Genomic DNA, 12,995 nt, shown 5'->3' with positions numbered 1-12,995 from the left:
TATTAGATCAGTCGATTCCACCTTTGACGCTGGGAGGGCAATGCCCCACCCCCGTATCCCCGCCCATGTGCCTGCCCTATCGTTGTAGGGGTCATAAGTGCTCACTCAAACTATTGAGCATATATATGCTTGATTTCTTCGCTTGTTGTTATTCGGAAATATTCACCGGCAATCCAAATGAACACTTCATGAGAGATTAGCACAATGATTATTTCAATTAAAGCCATGTGTCAGAGTTCTTGTACGGGTGCTTTTCGCCCGGTGATGGTTATAAGTTATAATCAAAGCGCTTGATTCGTGAATAAGCCTCCGAATAGGCTTACGAGGTTCCAATATTGTGAGCCACAAGCATGAGTTCAACCAAGCACGGCGACCTATCCGTGCCGTAAGACCTGGTCCTACATCTTACAGTAGGACTCTAGGCCGAGATCTTAAGTGGGTCAGACTTTTCGCAATCCCTCCTCTAACATGAATTTGTAGTGTGAAAAAAAAAATAGAATCACATCTCTGATGAGAATCATCTCGTGCCCTGCCAGACCCACTCCCTTCATGGGGACAGGACCTCATTTGATTAGGAGCTTCTACACGATAAGATCTGACACGATGATCTATGAAAATAAGTAAATTAAGAGGTGCTTCCTAGGCCCTCTTTGATACTTCTCTGGGCTATGATGATGCTGGAATGGTAGTGAATGGCAGTAGGGGCACACTTTTTTTGGATAAGTATTCAAAAATTTGTTTCAGTTCCGTGCAGAACTCCCTAATTGTCATCGAGGGTTCCGCGAGAAACTTTACGTTGGAGGCACCTGATATATAGAACAGAAATAGGTATACAAAAATGGGCAGTTAGACCATTCCGGTGCCCGAACAGCACGACACTAGAGATACTCTGGAGAATTCGACTAAAGCCGTGGTTCTCAACCGGGAGTTGCGAGATGGAAAAAAAATTACAACATATTCATAGATTATTCAGAAAAATTAAAATGACAAAAAATGAATTTTTCAATTCCTAATAAAATATGAATCATACCAATATTCCGACGCCTCATGTTCTGACGTCAGCTCGCAGAAATGCGTCACACGAATTTCGCGTCGCTAAAGTTTATTTTTCGATTAGCGATCGTGTTTTATATTTCGGTTGAGAAAAAAAATACCATTTATTTACTTGAACTATTTCGTGGTTTGTTTACATTGGTGCCTCCTGTTATTAGCATCTTGTACTTAGATTTGATACTGTCGTGAACACGTACGACTTAAGTAAATTTTTTGACGTTTTCTCCTAAGTGTCAAAGAAACATTAATTTATAGTTGTTGCGGCTGGAATCAATAAGACTATTCAATGTGAATATTTTTCGTTCCAAATCTCAAAAAAAAAAAAATTCTAGAATAATAGTGTTTTCTTAGTTTCGTTTTTGAATTAGTTTAAAAAAAAAAATGAAGTCAAAATTAAATATTAGCCATAGCTGAAAAAAACATTAAACAATAAGTAACAAATTCATAAAAATTACTTATTGGATAATTAATAGAGATAGGACGAATATTTGGCCGAATATCTGTGTAAATCTCCAAGCGTAACAAACTAATTTAAGAGAGGCTATGTCAGGGTGAATTTCTAGGACAAAGAAAACATGAAACTGAGAATAGAATTCTACTGCAATAACGTGGAAGTGAGCATGGATTACACAAGCTCATTAGATGAAGGACGTGCCTAGACAAGAAACACAGTCAAACCTCGTTAATGCGTCACCCGGGTAACGCGTCACTCCGCTTACCGGGCCACTTTTTTGATATCCGAATTTTTTGATGTTCGAATATTAGTGAACTGATAATGCGTCACCCCACTCCGCTTAAGAAGTCACTTTTTTGTGAAAGTACTCTGGAAAATTACCATTCAAATCGGAAACTCTTCGTACAATAAGCACGCTGAGTTCAACGTTGACTCTTATCACGTCAAAGATCTACCTAGCATTTGAAGCAGAAGCCTCCATCCCATTCACCTTTCACTGCAGGCTTGTTGACAAAGTCTTATTTGGAAAAAAAATAGTTCAGCTGGAATTTTAATTTCCTTGGGGAGTTGCTGTTCTAGGTCAGCTTGAGCTGAGAAAGCATCCATGGCAGAAATTCACCGTTTTTATTTTTTTAAATCTTTTTGGAGAAGGAAAAACGTGTAGTTTAATCTGATCAATATTTTTATAAGCTTTTTGACGTTTGAAATTAATCTCAGCTGGACGATTGTCGAGCTCTTGTAACCCTACCGCCAGAATGTTCTCTAACTTAAAAAGAAGGTCGTTCACCTTTAAAGACAAAGCAAAATCGACCTATTTGGAAAATTTGTATCGGGAGTGGAAAACAGAACAGACAGAAACTTCCAATTCTTATCTTCTTTGGAGAAAAGGATAGCTTTAACTACCAATTCCACACAAAAACCTCGTTTACATGTGCAATATTGCGGTAGCATTGGGAGTTCTAGAACCCCTTGACGACTTTTTTCCTTCCTAAGGAAAGAAATGGAGAGCAGTCATTGGTGAAAATTCTTGAAGCGGGTTTTAACCCGCTTTTTTCCATTTCCCATGTAAACGGGGCTAAAACTCACCGGTGTTTTTCCAGTGAAAAATAATTATTTCTTTCAAACCCATAAAAACATTTAATTTTCATTTATGATGCGCAAAAGATTTAAACTGCAATACAAGACGACAATACTTTAGTTTCTATAAACATGCGGAACAATTTGTGCACTTTTAAAAAGCGAAAAAAGTAATATTTTGTGTTATTTAAGAGTGTAATAATATTGTAAATAAACATTAATTAATTAAGAAAAACTCTAGTAATCAATTTTCATGAGAACTTGTTTGAATGACAGAAAATTGTTTCTTTTTTCTGTATGAACGTATCAATAACGAGACAGGAATCAGCGCAGCCATTGTTTACTCCGTTTAAAGAGTCACTCCGCTTAAAAGGTCATATTTTTGATCTCCCAAGAGTGACTTATTAACGAGGTTTGGCTGTATTAAGCTACTGAAAGGGGCAAAGAACATTTAAAGAGGGGAAAAATAACGCGTAAATTTTATGATGCATTTCTAATTCAGAGTGAATAATAGTTGTGTGAAATTTTTTTGATTAGACGTAAAATTGTAAAAGAAGTCGTCACACAGACTGTTTTATTCGACCAAGTTGTTAAACAACAAATTTTAAAAGTTTTGAGAGAGAATATTCCGGTTTTTTTTATTCTTTCTATGATAATTTAATGCCTATTTTTATATTGTTCAGCTGGAGTGCATCGAGAATGTTTACAACTTGATACCAATTATGTTGTTCAACCTATGAATCAAGGTGTACAATTCTCGAAATCTGAATCTTTTTATAGTAAATGTACAAATTGCAATACGTTACTGAAAGTGTATTTCATTGATAGCATAAGAATAACAAGCAAAATTTGGGAAAACAGTTTCGTAACCCGATGATCATAAATTGTTTCCGTAAATAAGACTTTAAGCATGGTCAAAAAATTCAGCAGTGATGTTGATTCCTGTTCAGAACAGTAGCCAAGATTAATTATTATAATTATAAATAATTTTAAAGTTTGGGAAACAGTTTCGTAACTGATAAAATTTAATAATTGATAACTATTATACCCCCCCCCAACCTCCATATGAACGTTGAGGATTAAGTCGAAATTTGTAGCCTTTCTACAAGGTCCACGATAGATTAATCGGATAATTCGAATTTTGGGTAAATCGAGCGTCTTTCCAGTGACTTTGGATTTTGAATTAACCCAAGTTCGACTATATATCATCGTTAAATTTGATCATCAGTTACCATGACAATAAAAAACCTTTCAATTACCACAGTTTTTAATACTTATATAAATAATTGAATTGCATAATCGTGAAATGCAATATCATTTATAAAATTACCAAAATAATTCCATTTTCAGTTAAAAACACCAATTTTATAATTTTGATGGATTTTCAGAAAATCAATATTCGGCCCAAACATCAGCCGAATATTCGGCCAAATCATTATCCGTACAATCCCTAATAATTAATGTAATCAATTACAGAAAAAAATACATTTTTTGTCTGTTAGAAAATGCTATCATCCATGGGGGTTACGGGAAGGTGAGTCGCAGTGCCCTTGGGGTGCGGGAAGGGAAAAAAGGTTGGGAATCTCACTGGATGGAGTCAATCGGAAAAAATATGGATAAAAAGTGAAAAAAAAAATTTTCTTGAAGAATAGGAACGCGTAATCTTTTCAGAAACGAGCTTCTCTAGAGATAGGTGGCGGATGTTAAAGAAACGAAGTGCGTTGAGATAAATTAATAAGCACTGAATAGCAGAGAGTTGAATACCAGCATTTCAACACTGGAAAGTATTGTATTTGCCTGCGCTTATTTATCCACTCACGCTTTCCCCTTCAAAATTATTTCGATGTGTAAAAATTTGCGGGAGTGAAAAAACACCGTCATAATAAATCCGTCATAAACAATGCCACCCCTGTAATAACGCGGCCGCAAGCACTCTAACACTGGACAATAAAATATGACTAGCAAACAATGGACAAAACTATGGGCACGGGTTATCTATATTGTTGAATTCAAAACCGAAACAACCTAAACGATTGTTGTTAACGAACCTAAATGGCAATCATTGTTTTAAAAGAATAAACCATTGATTTTCGAAATGCTAAGCACACATAAGTTATCACTAGATACGAGGAATAACAATGAATCAATAAACGTGTCCGCAACAATACGGACCAACAATGATTGACACAACCTAACAATAGAATGCAAAGAATCACATTTCCAACCCGTACCTTATATTCACAATTCCTCATTGTTATTTACATCACAAATCGGGAAGAGTCCTCATCGCCTGAAGGGACCCCAACAGCAGTTCCGTAGCCAGAAATTTCGTTCCGGCGAGAACCAAAGTGATAGAATAGATTTGGCCAACTTTTCCCCCTTTTTCGGTCATTTTCACACATTTCTGTGGGGGGACCTGACCCCTCAAGTGCCACCGTAACACATCGACAATAATATGAATCAACAGTGATTGCTACAATCTAACAATCGAATGCGTCCAGGAATCACATTTCCCGCCCTCCTCTATTCACAACGATGTCGTGTTTTAGTGTGCATCCCTCATCCGGAAGCCCCCCCCCCCCCCCAACAGTGACAATCAAATGTGATCGATATAACAGACAAATAAAAAAGGGGCATGGATTATCTTCGTTGTTGAACACGCAACCGAAACAATCGTTGCCGTCTCACTCAAGAAATAACAATCGGAACGCAATTTTGAACGGATCAAGAATGATCCATTGATCTTACAATGCTAAGCACGCGCGTTGTCATTCAAAACGAACAGCAATGGGAATAAACTACTTCGAATCATTAAATATGTCCATAACAATATGGATCAATACCGATTGCCACAATCTAACAATCGAATGCATGAAATAACTATATCCCCCATTCACAATAATGGCAAACTTTTGTTTACGTTACATGTCGGGAAGCGGCCCTAACAATGACAATCAATCATGATCGCCAGTACAACAGACAATAATAGGTACATAGATTTGTATTGTTGAATATGAACCTAAAACAACCTAAACGATTGTTGCTGTGTTATTCAAGGAATCTAATGAACAAGTATTGTTTAGAAATGATCAACGATTCATTCATCTTGAACACTATTGGCGAGCTCTCTCACACAAGGCCCATTGTTATCACATAATAGAATCCAGAGGCTTCGATTTCTTTTCCTTGACAGCAATGGCTATAACTAGAATTTGACCCTGAGTTGGTATTGTTTAGAAACCAATGTAATAACAATAATAATGTTGTTGGAGACGGTGTCGACGACGATAGCAGTAGAATGCATCAAGTAATCGTACTTCCCCTTCTATTGACAACAATGGATAATTTTTGCTTATGTGGACCCTAACAGTGACAATCAAATATGATCACGGGTACAACAGACAAAAATACGTAGGTGAAACCGAAACAATTTCGAGCAGATATAACAGTTTTTCTTTCTTTTTTTTTCAAGTTATGTAAAAGATGTTTCATCAAACTTTTATAGTGAATTATAGTGTAATTTCGGCCTCAATGAACGTTCACATCTTCGATTGTTTAAAGAAAAAAACCGGAAATCCAATTGTGACGTCAGATGACGCGGGGGGGGGGGGGGTGAACCAACAATACGAGTGAAGGGAGGAACCGAACAATCAAAATACACACCACGTAGTATGGAATCAAAACGTTGTCGTAAATTCTTTCTTTGTTGAATGAACACCATATTTTATTATTATTATTTATGGAATATTAAGCGTTTTTTCCCCGTGTTGAGTCAGAAAACACCATTAATGACGGCTGCAACAACACACACACCACAATGCTATTGAATATACACGCACTTGAAGTAACACTCACTTATACATAAAAAATGTCAATATACTATCGGCAGTTTCTCTCACACCATGGACGGAAAAACGGGGGGAAGGGGGGGGGCCTGTGCCAAAGGTGGAGTCGACTAATCTAATGTATATATAAATTGACATCTCTCCTCATCGGGCCCCTCCCCCCATACTTCCAAGTCTATCTCCCCCTATGTCTCACGCAAGGGACCATTGTTATTACACAACAATGGGATCGAGAAGCTGCGATTTCTTTTCCTTCACACCAATGGCTTTAAGTACAATTTGACGTGTCAGTATTGTTCAAAAACAAATGTAATAATATTATTGTTGGAGACGGTGTCAAGGACGACAGCAGTCGAATGCATCAAATAATCGTATCTTCCCCTTTTATTCAGAATAATAGATAATTTTTGTTTACGTCACACATCAGGAAAGAACCCTAACAGTGACAAACATGATCCCCCCCCCCCCAGTACAACAGACAAATACGTACATAGATTTATATTGTTAAATATGAAACTTAAACAACTTAAACGATTGTTGCTGTGCTATTCAAGGAATCTAAAAAACAAGCATTGTTCAGAAATGATCAACATTGATTCATTCATTTTAAAAAGTTTAACACGCCATGAGTTATCACCATAAAACACACTGTTACCAAGCAATAGAAAAACATTAACAAACGACAAAAACAGTTGTACCTCTCCAACAGCACTACAAAGTTTCAAACAATTTTTGTGTACATCACTCATCCAGAAGGGTCTCCCCCCAACAAAAGTGATAATCATATATTATCGCCAATACAACAAAAAAGGATATGGATTAATCTATATTGTTGAATACGAAACCATGTAACCGACTGTTGCCATATTATTAAAGAACTTGAGTGATCATTGTTTTGAAACGATCAACAATGCCTCATTGGTCTTAAGATGCTAAACGCACATAAGTTATCACTGTAAACGAACAAATAGAAATAACTTCGACCACGAGGGTAGGCTTAACAATGGAGGGAACAGGAAAAAAAACAATTTAAACAATAGAAATGCGCAAGGATTCCTTTTTTTTTTTTTACGCGCAGTAATAACGTCTCAATGACCGTTCACATCTTCGATTGTTTAAAAAAAATACGTTGACCCAATTGTGACGTCTGATGGCGTGGGGGGGGGGGGAAACCAACAATACGAGTGAAGGGAGGAGCGAAACAATCAAAATGAACCCGTTGCAGAGTATCGAAAGGACATCGTAAATGATTTCTTTCTGTTGAATGAAATCCGCGTTTTTTTTTTTGAAATTTTTCGAATGTTGTTGCACGCTTTTTTTCCGTTGAGAATCAAAAAACACCAACAATGAGGGCTGCAACAACACACTACACAGAATGCACTCGAACGTACACACACTTGAAATAATACACACTCACTAATATATATATAGATATAAAATCTACACTATCGGCGTTTTCCTCACACAAAGGCCATCGTTAACACACAATAGAATTGAGAAATTTCGATTTCTTTTCCTTCACAACAATGGCTTCACGTACAATTTTACAATGTATCGATATTGTTTAAAAACGAAAGTAATAATCTTGTTGGAGACGATGTCGACGACATCACTCGAATGCATCAAGTAACTTCCCGCTCTATTCACAACAATGGACAATTTTTGCTTACATCACTCATCGGGAAGAGACCTCACCTCAACAGTGACAATCATATATGATCGCTCATACAACAGACAAAAATACATACATAGATTTGTATTGTTGAATATGAAGCAGAAACAACTCCGATCTATTGTTGCTGTTATTCAAGGAATGTGAATGACAAGCATTATTTAGAAATGATAACTCATTGAACTTAAGCTACTAAACACACATCACTAAGATACTAAACACAAGTTATCACTGTAAACGAACAATAGGAATAACTACGACTGCGATCAACAAGACCACGAGGGTAGGCTTAACAATGGAGGGAAAAGAAAAAAATGTAAACAATATAAATTCGTACTTACGATTTTAAGCATTCCTTTTTTTTTTGTGTAGTAATAACGTCTCAATGAACGTTCACATCTTCGATTGTTTGAAAAAAAAAACCGTTAATCCAATTGTTACGTCCGATGGCGGGAGGAAAACAAACAATACGGGAGGAACGAAACAATCAAAATAAACACGTAGTAGGGGGTATCGAGTGGAGATCGTAAATATTACTCTCTGTTGAATGAACTCCACGTTATTTTAATTATTTTTCGAATATTGTTGCGCGTTTCTTTTCCCGCTGTTGAGAATCAAAAACACCAACAATGACGGCTGCAACAACAACACTCACTACACACACACACACCACAATGCACTCGAATATACACGCACTTGAAATAACACTCTCTCACACACGCACTATATATATATATATATTTTTTAAAAATCAACACTATCGGCGGTTTCTCTCACACAAGGTTCATTGTTATCACACAACAATAGAATCCATAGATTTCTTTTTCTTCCCAACAATGGTTGCAACTACAATTCGACAATGTGTCGGTATTGTTTGAAACGAATGCAATAATAACAGTAATAATATTGTTGGAGACGGCGTCGACGACGATAGCAGTCGCCGTACGTACGACTTTCTAAATCAATCATTTACGCACATATCGCGGGGTGTAAACACTGCTCGGCGCTGATTGGCTGCTCGGATCTCGGCGAGTCCATTCACTAAAGAAAGGAGACGCGCCTGTGCGTGTGTTTTTCGTGTTCTTTTTATATAATATAAGTTTACTATATCGCGCGCTTCTCTCTCTCTCTCTCCCATACATAAGGTTCTTTTTTTTTAATGAATTAACCTTCAGAGATCTGTTGAATTGATTCTGTTTGATGTGTGTGTGTGTGATGTTATTAAAAATATAAATTTACTGAAATGATTCGGGAGAATTTATTAGATCAAGAGAGAAATGAATGTGATGATTCAAATGAATTTACATTAATTTAATGAGACTATTGAAGAATTTAATTAATTTGATAAAACGGTTCGGGAGAATTTAATTAGTTTACTGAGATGATTGAAGCGAACTCAGTGAGATGATTAAAAAGAATTTGATGAGACGATTCAATAGAGTTTGATGAGATGAAACAAGAGAATTTCGTGAGACGATTCAAGAGGGAAATGAAAAAAATAATGAGGTCGTTTTCAAGATAATTTAATGAGATGAAGCGAGAGATCCAAAAGAATTTATTGAGATGATTGAAGAGAATTTATTGAGATGATTGAAGAGAATTTAATGAGATGATTCAAGAGAATTTAATGAGATGATTCAAGAGAATTTAATGAGATGATTCAAGAGAATTTAATGAGATGATTCAAGAGAATTTAATGAGATGAAGCAAGAGAAATTAATGAGACGAAACAAGAGAAATTAATGAGAACATTCAAGATAAGAATTTAATGAGATCATTCAAGAGAATTTAATGAGATAATTCAAGAGAAAAATTAATGAAATCATTCAAGACAACTTAATGAGATGAAGCAAGAGATCCAAAATAATTTATTGAGATGAAGCAAGTGAATTAATTGAGATGATTCAAAAGAACTAGAGATGATCCAATAAAATTTAATGAGATGATTCAAGAGAATTTAATGAGATGATTCAAGAGAATTTAATGAGATGATTTAAGAGAGAAATTAATGATAACATTCAAGATAATTTAATGAGATGAAGCAGGAGAATTTAATGAGATGAAGCAAGAGGATTTAATGAGATGATCCAAAAGAATTTATTGAGATGATTCGAGAGAATTTAATGAGATGATTCAAGAGAAAAATTAATGAGATCATTCAAGATAATTTGATGAGATGAAGCAAGAGGATTTATTGAGATGATTCAAAAGAATTAGAGATGATCCAATAAAATTTAATGAGATCATTCAAGAGAATTTAATGAGATGATTGAAAAGAATTTAATGTGAGGATATAAGAGAATTTATTGAGATCAAGAATTTTAATGATCATCAAGAAAGAGATGAATGAGATGATTCAAATGAATTTACAACAATTTAATGCGATTATTAAAAAATTAATTAATTTAACAAAACAGCCCATGATAATTTAATTAATTTAATGAGATAATTCAAGAGAATTTAATTAATTTAATGTGGTGATTCAAGGGAATTTAATGAGATGATTAAAGAATTTACTAAATTTAATGAAACGGTTCAAGAAAATTTTATTAATTTACCGAGATGATTCAAAAAAATTTAATGAGATGACTCAAGAGAGAAATCTATTGGATGATTTAGGAGAATTTGCATAATTCACTGAGCTGATTCAAAGCAGTTTAATGAGATTAAAAAAAATACTTGATTTAACACAACGGTTCACACAAGAAAATTTAATTAATTTACTGAAATTATTCAAGAGAATTCAATGAGATCATTCAAGAAAATTTAATGAGATCATTCAAGAAAATTTAATGGGATGATTCCAGAAAAAAATTAATGAAATTATTCAAGAGAATTTAAATTGCTGAGTGGATTCAAGAGAATTTACTGAGATTAGTCAAGATAATTTAAATAATTTACTGAGATGATTCAAGAGAATTTAAATAATTTACTGAGATGATTCAAGAGAATTTAATGAGATGATTTAAGAGAGAAATTAATGATAACATTCAAGATAATTTAATGAGATGAAGCAGGAGAATTTAATGAGATGAAGCAAGAGGATTTAATGAGATGATCCAAAAGAATTTATTGAGATGATTCGAGAGAATTTAATGAGATGATTCAAGAGAAAAATTAATGAGATCATTCAAGATAATTTGATGAGATGAAGCAAGTGAATTTATTGAGATGATTCAAAAGAATTAGAGATGATCCAATAAAATTTAATGAGATGATTCAAGAGAATTTAATGAGATCATTCAAGAGAATTTAATGAGATGATTGAAAAGAATTTAATGTGAGGATATAAGAGAATTTATTGAGATCAAGAATTTTAATGATCATCAAGAAAGAGATGAATGAGATTATTCAAATGAATTTACAACAATTTAATGCGATTATTAAAAAATTAATTAATTTAACAAAACAGTCCATGATAATTTAATTAACTTAATGAGATAATTCAAGAGAATTTAATTAATTTAATGTGGTGATTCAAGGGAATTTAATGAGATGATTAAAGAATTTACTAAATTTAATGAAACGGTTCAAGAAAATTTTATTAATTTACCGAGATGATTCAAAAGAATTTAATGAGATGACTCAAGAGAGAAATCTATTGGATGATTTAGGAGAATTTGCATAATTCACTGAGCTGATTCAAAGCAGTTTAATGAGATTAAAAAAATTACTTGATTTAACACAACGGTTCACACAAGAAAATTTAATTAATTTACTGAAATTATTCAAGAGAATTCAATGAGATCATTCAAGAAAATTTAATGGGATGATTCCAGAAAAAAATTAATGAAATTATTCAAGAGAATTTAAATTGCTGAGTGGATTCAAGAGAATTTACTGAGATTAGTCAAGATAATTTAAATAATTTACTGAGATGATTCAAGAGAATTTAAATAATTTACTGAGATGATTCAAGAGAATTTAAATAATTTACTGAGATGATTCAAGAGAATTTAAATAATTTACTGAGATGATTAAAGAAAATTCAGTGAGATAAATGACAAGGAATTTATCGTATTCACTCTGTGGTGATTGATGATTCAAAAATGAGGTTATCAAAAAAAATACTTAATTTACTGGAGCAGTTGAAGAGAAGTTACTTAATTTACTGAGGTGATTCACAAGAGAATTCACTGAAATGATTCGAATGATTTCACTTGAGTTACATGTGATGACCCAAGAGAATTCAGTGAGATTATTCAAATGATTTTACCTGATTTGCATATGGTGACTCATACATTTTAATGAAATCAATAAAGAATACACTTAATTTACTGAAACGTTTCAAGACAATTTTCTTAATTTACTGAGGTTATTTAGAAGTATTGACACAATTTACTGAGATCATTCAGAAGAATATAATTAGATTATTTAACGTGGGTGAATTTGCCCAATTTTCGGACATCATTTAACAACCGGAATTTGCTCAATTTACTGAAATGATTTAGAAGAATTTACATAATATTTATTGACATGATTCTGAAGAATTTAGTTGATTTACTAACATGATTCAGAAAACGTTACTTGTTTTACTTACACGATTCAATAAGAGTTTATTTGATTTACTGTCATGATGAGACAATTCAAAAGAATTTAATGAGATTATTGAAAGTGAGATTGTTTGATTGGTCACCCTTGTTTTACGGATGAATTTAAAGTCAATTACGTTTACTGTAATTTACTGAGATGATTCTAAACAATCCACTTAATTTACTGATTTGATTCAGATAAATTTAATTAGATTATTAAAGGTATGAATTTTCTGACACGATTCTGAAAAATTTACTTAATTTTCTGGCATGATTCTGAAGAATTTAATTCGATAAAAAATGGTGTGAATTTACTTAATTTACTGAGACGATTCGAAAACATAATTTACGGAGAATATTCA

At 33.8% G+C, this 12,995-nt stretch overlaps 1 protein-coding gene across 1 annotated transcript in view; it reads right to left on the bottom strand.

Moving 5' to 3' along the window:
• The window catches only part of LOC149065955 (insulin-like peptide receptor), a 194,674-nt gene extending 185,637 nt beyond the window's left edge, over nucleotides 1-9,037 (bottom strand). Inside the window, exon 1 of the mRNA XM_089253299.1 lies at nucleotides 8,443-9,037. The gene's annotated coding sequence lies outside the window, so the exon portion shown is untranslated. The remainder of the gene's footprint in view (nucleotides 1-8,442) is intronic.
• Nucleotides 9,038-12,995: the final 3,958 nt, after the last annotated feature.

Source organism: Pholcus phalangioides, unplaced genomic scaffold, assembly GCF_987345545.1.
Source record: "Pholcus phalangioides strain wild (caught in Gottingen) unplaced genomic scaffold, Ppha-v1.0 ptg000036l_1, whole genome shotgun sequence".
NCBI lineage: Eukaryota > Metazoa > Arthropoda > Arachnida > Araneae > Pholcidae > Pholcus > Pholcus phalangioides.
This window is presented reverse-complemented; position numbering and strand designations above follow the sequence as displayed.